The following is a 12,934-nucleotide window of genomic DNA, read 5'->3' on the forward strand; positions in this document are numbered from 1 at the left end:
GATTTTGAGCCCTCCGCTCCCTCCCGTTGTAGTCGTCTTGTACGACACGCAGGGTATACATGGGAAGTATTCTTTAACCCCTATCCCTAGACGCATATATATATATATATATATATATATATATATATATATATATATATATATATATATATATATATATATATATATATATATATATATATATATATATATATATATATATATATATATATATATATATATATATATACATATGTGTTGGGGTGAAAAGAGTAGTGAGAGTAAGTGAGCTTGCGAAGGAGACGTGTGTGAGGAAGTACCAGGAGAGACTGAGTACAGAATGGAAAAAGATGAGAACTAAGGAGGTAAGGGGAGTGCTTGGAGGAATGGGATGTATTTAGGGAAGCAGTGATGGAGTACGCTAAAGATTCTTGTGGCATGAGAATCGTGGGAGGTGGGCAGATTAGAAAGGGTAGTGAGTGGTGGGATGAAGAAGTAAGATAATTAGTGAAAGAGAAGAGAGAGGCATTTGGACGATTTTTGCAGGGAAATAATGCAAATGAGCGGGAGATGTATAAAAGAAAGAGGCAGGAAGTCAGGAGAGAGGTGCAAGAGGTGAAAAAGTGGGCAAATGAGAGTTGGGGTGAGAGAGTATCATTTTAGGGAGAATAAAAAGATGTTTTGGAAGGAGGTAAACAAAGTGCATAAGACAAGGGAGCAAATGGGAACTTCAGAGAAGGGGATTAATGGGGAGGTGATAACAAGGAATGGTGATGTGAGAAGGAGATGGAGTGAATATTTTGAAGGTTTGTTGAAGGTGTTTGATGATAGAGTGGCAGATATAGGGTGTTTTGGTCGAGGTGGTGTGCAAAGTGAGAGGGTTAGGGAAAAATTTGGTAAATAGAGAAGAGGTAGTAAAGCTTTGTGGAAGATGAAAGCCAGCAAGGCAGCGGGTTTGGATGATATTGCAGTAGAAATTGTTAAAAAAAGGGGGTGACTGTATTGTTGACTGGTTGGTAGGGTTATTCAATGTATGTATGTCCCATAGTGAGGTGCCTGATGATAGGCAGAATGCTTGCATAGTACCATTGTACAAAGGCAAAGGAAATAAAAGTGAGTGCTCAAATTACAGAGGTATACGTTTGTTGAGTATTCCTGGGAAATTATGTGGGAGGGTATTGATTGAGAGGGTGAAGGCATGTACAGAGCATCAGATTGGAGAAGAGCATTGTGGTTTCAGAAGTGGTAGAGGATGTGTGGATCAGGCGTTTGCTTTGAAGAATATATGCGAGAAATACTTAGAAAAGCAAATGGATTTGTATGTAGCATTTATGGATCTAGAGAAGGCATATGATAGAGTTGATAGAGATGCTCTGTGGAAGTTATCAAGAATATATGGTGTGGGAGGCAAGTTGTTAGAAGCAATGAAAAGTTTTTATCGAGGGTGTAAGGCATGTGTACGTGTAGGAAGAGAGGAAAGTGATTGGTTCTCAGTGAATGTAGGTTTACGGCAGTGGTGTGTGATGTTTCCATGGTTGTTTAATATGCTTATGGATGGGGTTGTTAGGGAGGAAATGCAAAAATTTTGGAAAGAGAGGCAAGTATGCATTCTGTTATGGATGAGAGAGCTTGGTAAGTGAGTCAGTTGTTGTTCGCTGATGATACAGTGCTGGTGGCTGATTCATGTGAGAAACTGAAGAAGCTGGTGACTGAGTTTGGTAAAGTGTGTGAAAGAAGAAAGCTGAGAGTAAATGTGAATAGGAGCAAGGTTATTAGGTACTGTAGGGTTGAGGGACAAGTCAATTAGGAGGCAAGTTTGAATGGAGAAAAGCTGGAGGAAGTGAAGTGTTTTTGATAACTTTAGTGGATTTGGCAGTGGATGGAACCTTGGAAACGGAAGTGAATCATAGGGTAGGGGAGGGGGCAAAAGTTGTGGGAGCGTTGAAGAATGTGTGGAAGTCGAGAACATTATCGCGGAAAGCAAAAATGGGTATGTTTGAAGGAACAGTGTTTCCAACAATCTTTTTTGGTTGCGAGGCGTGGGCTATGGATAGAGTTGTGCAGATGATGGTGGATGTGCAGGAAATGAGATGTTTGAGGACAATATGTGGTGTGAGATGGTTTGATCGAGTAAGTAATAATAGGGTAAGAGAGATGTGTGGTAATAAAAAGACTGTGGTTGAGAGAGCAGAAGAGGGTGTTTTGAAATGGTTTGGTTACATGGAGAGAATGAGTGAGGAAAGATTGACCAAGAGGATATATGTGTCAGAGGTGGAGGGAACAAGGAGAAGTGTGAGACCAAATTGGAGGTGGAAAGGTTTTGAGTGATCAGGGACTGAACATGCATGAGGGTGAAAGGCGTGCAAGGAATAGAGTGAATTGGAACGATGTGGTATACCGGGGTTGACGTGCCCTTAATGGATTGAATCAGGGCATGTGAAGCGTCTGGGGTAAACCATGGAGAGTTGTGTGGGGCCTGGATGTAGAAAGGGAGCTGTGGTTTTGGGCATTATTGCATGACAGCTAGAGACTGAGTGTGAACGAATAGGGCCTTTGTTGTCTTTTCCTAACGCTATATCGCACACATGAGGGGGGAGGGGGATGGTATTCCATGTGTGGCGAGGTAGCGATGGGAATGAATAAAGGCAGACAGTATGAATTGTGTGCATGGGTATATATGTATGTGTCTGTGTGTGTATATATATGTGTACATTGAGATGTATAGGTATGTATATTTGCGTGTGTGGCCGTGTATGTATATACATGTGTATGTGGGTGGGTTGGGCCATTTCTTTTGTCTGTTTCCTTGCGCTAAGTCGCAAACGCGGGAGAAAGCGACAAAGCAAAGCAAATATGTATATATATATATATATATATATATATATATATATATATATATATATATATATATATATATATATATATATATATATATATATATATATATGTATATATATATAAATATGTATATATATATATATATATATATATATATATATATATATATATATATATATATATATATATATATATATATATATATATATATATATATATATATATATATATATATATATATATATATACATATATATATATATATATATATATATATACATATATATATATATATATATATATATATATATATATATATATATATATATATATATATATATATATATATATATATAATATATAATATATATACATATATATATATATATATATATATATATATATATATATATATATATATATATATATATATATATATATATATATATATATATATATATATATATATATATATATATATATATATATATTATATATATATATATATATATATATATATATATATATATATATATATATATATATATATATATATATATATATATATATATATATATATATATATATATATATATATATTATATATATAGTATATATATATTATATATATATATATATATATATATATATATATATATATATATATATATATATATATATATATATATATATATATATATATATATATATATATATATATATATAATATATATATATATATATATATATATATATATATATATATATATATATATATATATATATATCTAAGAGTAAATGTGAATAAGAGCAAGGTTATTAGGTACAGTAGGGTTGAGGGTCAAGTCAATTGGGAGGTGAGTTTGAATGGAGAAAAACTGGAGGAAGTGAAGTGTTTTAAATATCTGGGAGTGGATCTGCCAGCGGATGGAACCATGGAAGCGGAAGTGGATCATAGGGTGGGGGAGGGGGCGAAAATTCTGGGGGCCTTGAAGAATGTGTGGAAGTCGAGAACATTATCTCGGAAAGCAAAAATGGGTATGTTTGAAGGAATAGTGGTTCCAACAATGTTGTATGGTTACGAGGCGTGGGCTATGGATAGAGTTGTGCGCAGGAGGATGGATGTGCTGGAAATGAGATGTTTGAGGACAATGTGTGGTGTGAGGTGGTTTGATCGAGTGAGTAACGTAAGGGTAAGAGAGATGTGTGGAAATAAAAAGAGCGTGGTTGAAAGAGCAGTAGAGGGTGTTTTGAAGTGGTTTGGGCACATGGAGAGAATGAGTGAGGAAAGATTGACCAAGAGGATATACGTGTCGGAGGTGGAGGGAACGAGGAGAAGAGGGAGACCAAATTGGAGGTGGAAAGATGGAGTGAAAAAGATTTTGTGTGATCGGGGCCTGAACATGCAGGAGGGTGAAAGGAGGGCAAGGAATAGAGTGAATTGGAGCGATGTGGTATACCGGGGTTGACGAGCTGTCAGTGGATTGAATCAAGGCATGTGAAGCGTCTGGGGTAAACCATGGAAAGCTGTGTAGGTATGTATATTTCCGTGTGTGGACGTATATATATACATGTGTATGGGGGGGGTTGGGCCATTTCATTCGTTTGTTTCCTTGCGCTACCTCGCAGACGCGGGAGACAGCGACAAAGTATAATAAGAAAAAAAAAAAAAATATATATATATATATATATATATATATTCTCCCTGGGGATAGGGGAGAAAGAATACTTCCCACGTATTCCCTGCGTGTCGTAGAAGGTGACTAAAAGGGGAGGGAGCGGGGGGCTGGAAATCCTCCCCTCTCAATTTTTTTTTTTTTTTTTTTTTTTTTTTTTTTTTTTTAATTTTCCAAAAGAAGGAACAGAGAAGGGGGCCAGGTGAGGATATTCCCTCAGTGACCCAGTTCTCTATTCTTAACGCTACCTCGCTAACGCGGGAAATGGCGAATAGTTTGAAAAAAAAAAAAAATAATATATATATATATATATATATATATATATATATATATATATATATATATATATATATATATATATATATATATATATATATATATATATATATATAGGCAGCAGGTTTGGATGATATTGCAGTGGAATTTATTAAAAAAGGGGGTGACTGTATTGTTGACTGGTTGGTAAGGTTATTTAATGTATGTATGACTCATGGTGAGGTGCCTGAGGATTGGCGGAATGCGTGGATAGTGCCATTGTACAAAGGCAAAGGGGATAAGAGTGAATGCTCAAATTACAGAGGTATAAGTTTGTTGAGTATTCCTGGTAAAATATATATGAGGGTATTGATTGAGAAGGTGAAGGAATGTACAGAGCATCAGAATGGGGAAGAGCAGTGTGGTTTCAGAAGTGGTAGAGGATGTGTGGATCAGGTGTTTGCTTTGAAGAATGTATTTGAGAAATACTTAGAAAAGCAAATGGATTGTAGCATTTATGGATTGTAGCATAAATTGCAAATGGATTGTAGCATTTATATGTAGCATTTATGTATCTGGAGAAGGCATATGATAGAGTTGATAGAGATGCTCTGTCGAAGGTATTAAGAATATATGGTGTGGGAGGCAAGTTGTTAGAAGCAGTGAAAAGTTTTTATCAAGGATGTAGGGCATGTGTATGTGTAGGAAGAGAGGAAAGTGATTGGTTCTCAGTGAATATAGGTTTGCGGCAGTGGTGTGTGATGTCTCCATGGTTGTTTAATTTGTTTATGGATGGGGTTGTTAGTGAGGTGAATGCAAGAGTTTTGGAAAGAGGAGCAAGTATGAAGTTTGCAGTGGATGAGAGAACTTGGGAAGTGAGTCAGTTGTTTTTCGCTGATGATACAGCGCTGGTGGCTGATTCATGTGACAAACTGCAGAAGCTGGTGACTGAGTTTGGTAAAGTGTGTGAAAGAAGAAAGTTAAGAGGAAATGTGAATAAGAGCGATGTTCTTAGGTACAGTAGCGTTGAGGTTCAAGTCAATTGGGAGGTAAGTTTGAATGGAGAAAAACTGGAGGCAGTAAAGATTTTTAGATATCTGGGAATGGATCTGGCAGCGGATGGAACCATGGAAGCGGAAGTGAATCATAGGGTGGGGAAGGGGGCGAAAATCCTGGGAGACTTGAAGAATGTGTGGAAGTCGAGAACATTATCTCGGAAAGCAAAAATGGCTATGTTTGAAGGAGTAGTGGTTCCAACAATGTTGTATGGTTGCGAGGCGTGGGGTATGGATAGAGTTGTGCGCAGGAGGGTGGATGTGCTGGAAATGAGATGTTTGAGGACAATATGTGTTGTGATTTGGTTTTAATCGAGTAAGTAATGTAAGGGTAAGAGAGATGTGTGGAAATAAAAAAAAACCGTGGTTGATAGACAAGAAGAGGGTGTTTGGGCATATGGAGAGAATGAGTGAGGAAAGATTGACCAAGAGGATATATGTGTCGGAGGTGGAGGGAACGAGGAGAAGTGGGAGGCCAAATTGGAGGTGGAAAGATGAAGTGAAAAAGACTTTGAGTGGTCGGGGCCTGAACATGCAGTAGGGTGGAAGGCGGGCAAGGAATAGAATGAATTGGATCGTTTTGGTATACCGCGGTCGACGTGCTGTCAATGGATTGATTCAGGGCATGTGAAGCGTCTGGGGTAAACCATGGGAAGTTGTGTGGGGCCTGGATGTGGAAAGGGAGCTGTGGTTTCGGGCATTAGTACATGACCGCTAGAGACTGAGTGTGAACGAATGGGGCCTTTGTTGTCTTTTCCTAGCGCTACTTTGCACACTTGAGGGTGGAGGGGGATGTTATTCTATATGTGGTGAGGTGGCGACAAGAATAAATAAAGGCAGACACTATGAATTATGTATATGTATATATATGTATATGTCTGTGTGTGTATATATATGTGTACATTGAGATGTATGGGTATGTATATTTGCGTGTGTGGACGTGTATGTATATATATATGTGTATGGCGGTGGGTTGGGCCATTTCTTTCGTCTGTTTCCTTGCGCTACCTCGTATACGCGGGAGACAGCGACAAAGCAAAATAATAAATAAAACAAATATATATATATATATATATACGTATATATATATATATATATATATATATATATATATATATATATATATATATATATATATATATATATATATATATATATATATATATATATATATATATATATATATATATATATATATATATATATATATATATATATATATATATATATACATATACATATTTATTAGAAAGGGTAGTGAGTGGTGGGATGAAGATGTAAGATTATTAGTGAAAGAGAAGAGAGAGGCATTTGGACGATTTTTGCAGAGAAAAAATGCAATTGAATGGGAGATGTATTAAAGAAAGAGACAGGTCAAGTGAAAGGTGCATGAGGTGAAAAAGAGGGCAAATGAGAGTTGGGGTGAGAGATAAAAAAAAGATGTTCTGGATGGAGGTCAATAAAGTGCGTAAGACAAGGGAGCAAATGTATTTGAATGTAGCATTTATGGATCTGGAGAAGGCATATGATAGAGTTGATAGAGATGCTCTGTGGAAGGTTTTAAGAATATATGGTGTGGAAGGGAAGTTGCTAGAAGCAGTGAAAAGTTTTTATCGAGGATGTAAGGCATGTGTACGTGTAGGAAGAGAGGAAAGTGATTGGTTCTCAGTGAATGTAGGTTTTCGGCAGGGGTGTGTGATGTCTCCATGGTTGTTTAATTTGTTTATGGATGGGGTTGTTAGGGAGGTGAATGCCAGAGTTTTGGAAATAGTGGCAAGAATACAGTGTGTTGTGGATGAGAGCGCTTGGGAAGTGAGTCAGTTGTTGTTCGCTGATAATACAACGCTGGTGGCTGATTCATGTGAGAAACTGCAGAAATTGGTAACTGAGTTTGGTAAAGTGTGTAAAAGAAAAAACTTTGGAGTAAACGTAAACAATAGCAAGATTATTAGGTACGGTAGGGCTGAGTGTCAAGTCAATTGGGATGTGAGTTTAAATGGAGTAAAACTGGAGGAAGTGAAGTGTTTTAGATATCTCGGAGTGTATCTGGCAGAGGATGGAACCATGGAAGCGAAAGTGAATCATAGGATGTGGGAGCAGGCGAAAATTCTGGGAGCCTTGAAGAGTATTTTGAAGTAGAGAACATTATCTCGGAAAGCAGAAATGGGTATGTTTGAAGGAATAGTGGTTCCAACAATGTTGCATGGTTGGGAGGCGTGGGCTATGGATAGAGTTGTGCGCAGGTGGGTGGATGTGCTGAAAATGAGATGTTTGATGACAATATGTGCTTTGAGGTGGTTTGATCGAGTAATCAATGTAAGGGTGAGAAAGATGTGTGGAAATAAGAAGAGTATGGTTGAGAGAGCAGAGGAGGTTGTTTTGAAATGGTTTGGTCACATGGAGAGAATGAGTGAGGAAAGATTGACCAAGAGGATATATGTGTCAGAGGTGGAGGGAACGAGGAGAAGTGGGAGACCAAATTGGAGGTGGAAAGATGAAGTGGAAAAGATTTTAAGCGATCGGGGCCGGAAAATGTAGGAGGTTTAAAGGCGCTTAAGGAATAGAGCGAATTGGAACGATGTGGTACATCGGGATCGACTTGCTGTCAATGGATTGAACCAGGGCATGAGAAGCGTATGGGGTAAACCATGGAAAGATCTGTGGGGCCTGGATGTGGAAAGGGAGCTGTGGGTCCGGTGCATTATTACATGACAGCTAGAGACTGAGTGTAAACGAATGGGGCCTTTGTTGTCTTTTCCTAGAGCTACCCCACACACATTAGGGGGGAGGGGGTTGTTATTCCATACGTGGCGAGGTAGCGATAGGAATGAATAGAGGAAGATAGTATGAATTATGTACATGTGTATATATGTGCATGTCTGTGTGTGTATATATATATGTGTACATTGAGATGTATAAATATGTATACTTGCGTGTGTGGACGTGTATGTATATATATGTGGATGTGGGTGGGTTGGGCCATTTCTTTCGGCTGTTTCCTTGCGCTACCTCGCTAACGCGGGAGACAGCGTTTTTTTTCCGCTGTCTCCCGCGTTTGCGAGGTAGCGCAAGGAAACAGACGAAAGAAATGGCCCAACCCACCCCCATACACATGTATATACATACACGTCCACACACGCAAATATACATATCTATACATCTCAATGTACACATATATATACACACACAGACACATACATATATACCCATGCACACAATTCATCTGTCTGCCTTTATTCATTCTCATCGCCAACTCGCCACACATGGAATACCATCCCCCTCCCCCCTCATGTGCGCGAGGTAGCACTACGAATAGACAACAAAGGCCCCATTCGCTCACACTCAGTCTCCAGCTGTCATGCAGTAATGCCCGAAACCACAGTTCCCCTTCCACATCCAGGCCCCACACAAGTTTCCATGGCTTACCCCAGACGCTTCACATGCCCTGATTCAATCCACTGACAGCACGTCAACCCCGGTATACCACATCGATCCAATTCACTCTATTCCTTGCCAGCCTTTCACCCTCCTGCATGTTCAGACCCCGATCACACAAAATCTTTTTCACTCCATCTTTCCACCAAAAATTTGGTCTCCCGCTTCTGCTCGTTCCCTCCACCTCCGACACATATATCCTCTTGGTCAATCTTTCCTCACTCATTCTCTTCATGTGCCCAAAACCATTTCAAAACACCCTCTTCTGCTCTCTCAACCACGCTCTTTTTATTTCCACACATCTCTCTTACCCTTACATTACTTACTCGATCAAACCACCTCACACCACACATTGTCCTCAAACATCTCATTTCCAGCACATCCACCCTCCTGCGCACAACTCTATCCATAGCCCACGCCTCGCAACCATACAACATTGTTGGAACCACTATACCTTCAAACATACCCATTTTTGCTTTCCGAGATAGTGTTCTCGACTTCCACACATTCTTCGAGGCTCCAAGGATTTTCGCCCCCTCCCCCACCCTATGATTCACTTCCGCTTCCATGGTTCCATCCTCTGCCAGATCCACTCCCAGATATCTAAAACACTTTACTTCCTACAGTTTTTCTCCATTGAAACCTACCTCCCAATTGACTTGACCCTTAACCCTACTGTACCTAAGAACATCGCTCTTATTCACATTTCCTCTTAACTTTCTTCTTTCACACACTTTACCAAACTCAGTCACCAGCTTCTGCAGTTTCTCACATGAATCAGCAACCAGCACTGTGTCATCAGCGAACAACAACTGACTCACTTCCCAAGCTCTCTCATCCACAACAGACTTCATACTTGCCCCTCTTTCCAATATTCTCGCATTCACCTCCCTAACAACCCCATCCATAAACAAATTAAACAACCATGGAGACATCACATACCACTGCCGCAAACCGACATTCACCGAGAACCAATCACTTTCCTCTCTTCCTACACGTACACATGCCTTACATCCTCGATGAAAACTTTTCACTGCTTCTAACAACTTGCCCCCACACCATATATTCTTAATACCTTCCAGAGAGAATCTCTATCATCTGTATCATATGCCGTCTCCAGATCCATAAATGCTACATACAAATCCATTTGCTTTTCTAAGTATTTCTCACATACATTCTTCAAAGCAAACACCTGATCCACACATCCTCTACCACTTTTGAAACCACACTGCTCTTCCCCAATCTGATGCTCTGTACATGCCTTCACTCTCTCAATCAATACCCTCCCATATGATTTACCAGAAAAACTCAACAAACTTATACCTCTGTAATTTGAGCACTCACTCTTATCCCCTTTGCCTTTGTACAATGGCACTATGCACGCATTCCGCCAATCCTCAGGCACCTCACCTTGAGTCATACATACATTAGATAACCTTACCAAACAGTCAACAATACAGTCACCCCCTTTTTTAATAAATTCCACTGCAATACCATCCAAACCTGCTGTCTTGCCGGCTTTTATCTTCCACATAGGTTTTACTACCTCTTCTCTGTTTACCAAATCATTTTCCCTAACCCTCTCACTTTGCACAACACCTCGAACAAAACACCCTACATGTGCCACTCTATCATCAAACACATTCAAGCAAACCTTCAAAATAATCACAAAATCTTCTCACATTACCACTACTTGCTATCACTTCCCCATTAGCCCCCTTCACTGAAGTTCCCATTTGCTCCCTTGTCTTACACACTTTATTTACCTCCTTCTGAAACATCTTTTTATTCTCCCTAAAAGTTAATGATACTCTCTTACTCCAACTCTCATTTGCCTTCTTTTTCACCTCTTGCACCTTTCTCTTCACCTCCTGCCTCTTTCTTTTATACATATCCCGCTCATTTGCATTTTTTCCCTGCAAAAATCGTCCAAACCCCTCTCTCTTCTCTTTCACTAATAATCTTACTTCTTCATCTCACCACTCGCTGCCCTTTCTAATCAACCCACCTCCCACGCTTCTCATGGTACAAGCATCTTTTGCGCAAGCCATCACTGCTTCCCTAAATACATCCCATTCCTCCCCCATTCCCCTTACCTCCTTTGCTCTCACCTTCATTCATTCTGTACACAGTCTCTCGAGGTACTTCCTCACACAAGTCTCCTTCCCAAGGTCACTTACTCTACCACTGTCTTCACCCCAAGATTCTCTCTTCTTTTCTCAAAACTGCTACAAATCTTCACCTTCGCCTCCACAAGATAATGATCAGACATCCCTCCAGCTGCACCTTTCAGCACATTAACATCCAAAAGTCTCTCTTTCGCGAGCCTATCAATTAACACATAATCCAATAACGCTCTTTGGCCATCTCTCCAACTTACATATGTATACCTATGTATATCTCGCATTTTAAACCAAGTATTCCCAATCACCAGTCCTCTCTCAGAACAAAAATTAAAAGCTCTTCACCATTTACATTTACAATACTGAACACCCCATGTATACCAATTATTCCCTCAACTGCCACATTACTCACCTTTGCATTCAAATCACCCATCACTATAAACAGGTCTTGCGCATCAAAACCACTAACACACTAATTCAGCTGCTCCCAAAACACTTGCCTCTCATGATCTTTCTTCTCATGCCTTGGTACATATGCACCAATAATCACCAATCTCTCCATCAACTTTTAGTTTTACCCATATCAATCTAGAATTTACTTTCTTACACTCTATCACATACTCCCACAACACCTGTTTCAGGAGTAGTGCTACTCCTTCCCTTGCTCTTGTCCTCTCACTAACCCTTACTTTACTCCCAAGACATTCCCAAACAACTCTTTCCCTTTACCCTGGACAGTCGTTTCACTCAGACCCAAAACATCAAGGGTCCTTTCCTCAAACATACTACCTATATATATACTATATATATATATATATATATATATATATATATATATATATATATATATATATATATATATATATATATATATATATATATATATATATATATATATATATATATATATATATATATATATATATATATATATATATATATATATATATATATATATATATATATATATATATATGCTCTGTACATGCCTTCACCCTCTCAATCAATACCCTCCCATATAATTTACCAGGAATACTCAACAAACATACCTCTGTAATTTGAGCACTCACTCTTATCCCCTTTGCCTTTGTACAATGGCACTATGCACGCATTCCGCCAATCCTCAGGCACCTCACCATGAGTCATACATACATTAAATAACCTTACCAACCAGTCAACAATACAGTCACCCCCTTTTTTAATAAATTCCACTGCAATACCATCCAAACCTGCTGCCTTGCCGGCTTTCATCTTCCGCAAAGCTTTCACTACCTCTTCTCTGTTTACCAAATCATTTTCCCTAACCCTCTCACTTTGCACACCACCTCGACCAAAACACCCTATAACCTGCACTCTATCATGCAAACACATTCAATGGTGTAATGGTTGTATGGGATGCGAGGCTATGGATAGAGTTGTGCGCAGGAGGAGGAATGGTCTGGAAATGAGATGTTTTGAGACAATGTTGATGTGAGGTGGTTTGATCGAGTAAGTAATGTAAGTCAAGAGAGATGTGTGTGGAAATAAAAAAGAGCGTGTTGATTGAGCAGAAGAGGGTGTTTTTAAATGGTTT

This window comes from Panulirus ornatus, chromosome 66, assembly GCF_036320965.1.
Source record: "Panulirus ornatus isolate Po-2019 chromosome 66, ASM3632096v1, whole genome shotgun sequence".
Lineage (NCBI taxonomy): Eukaryota > Metazoa > Arthropoda > Malacostraca > Decapoda > Palinuridae > Panulirus > Panulirus ornatus.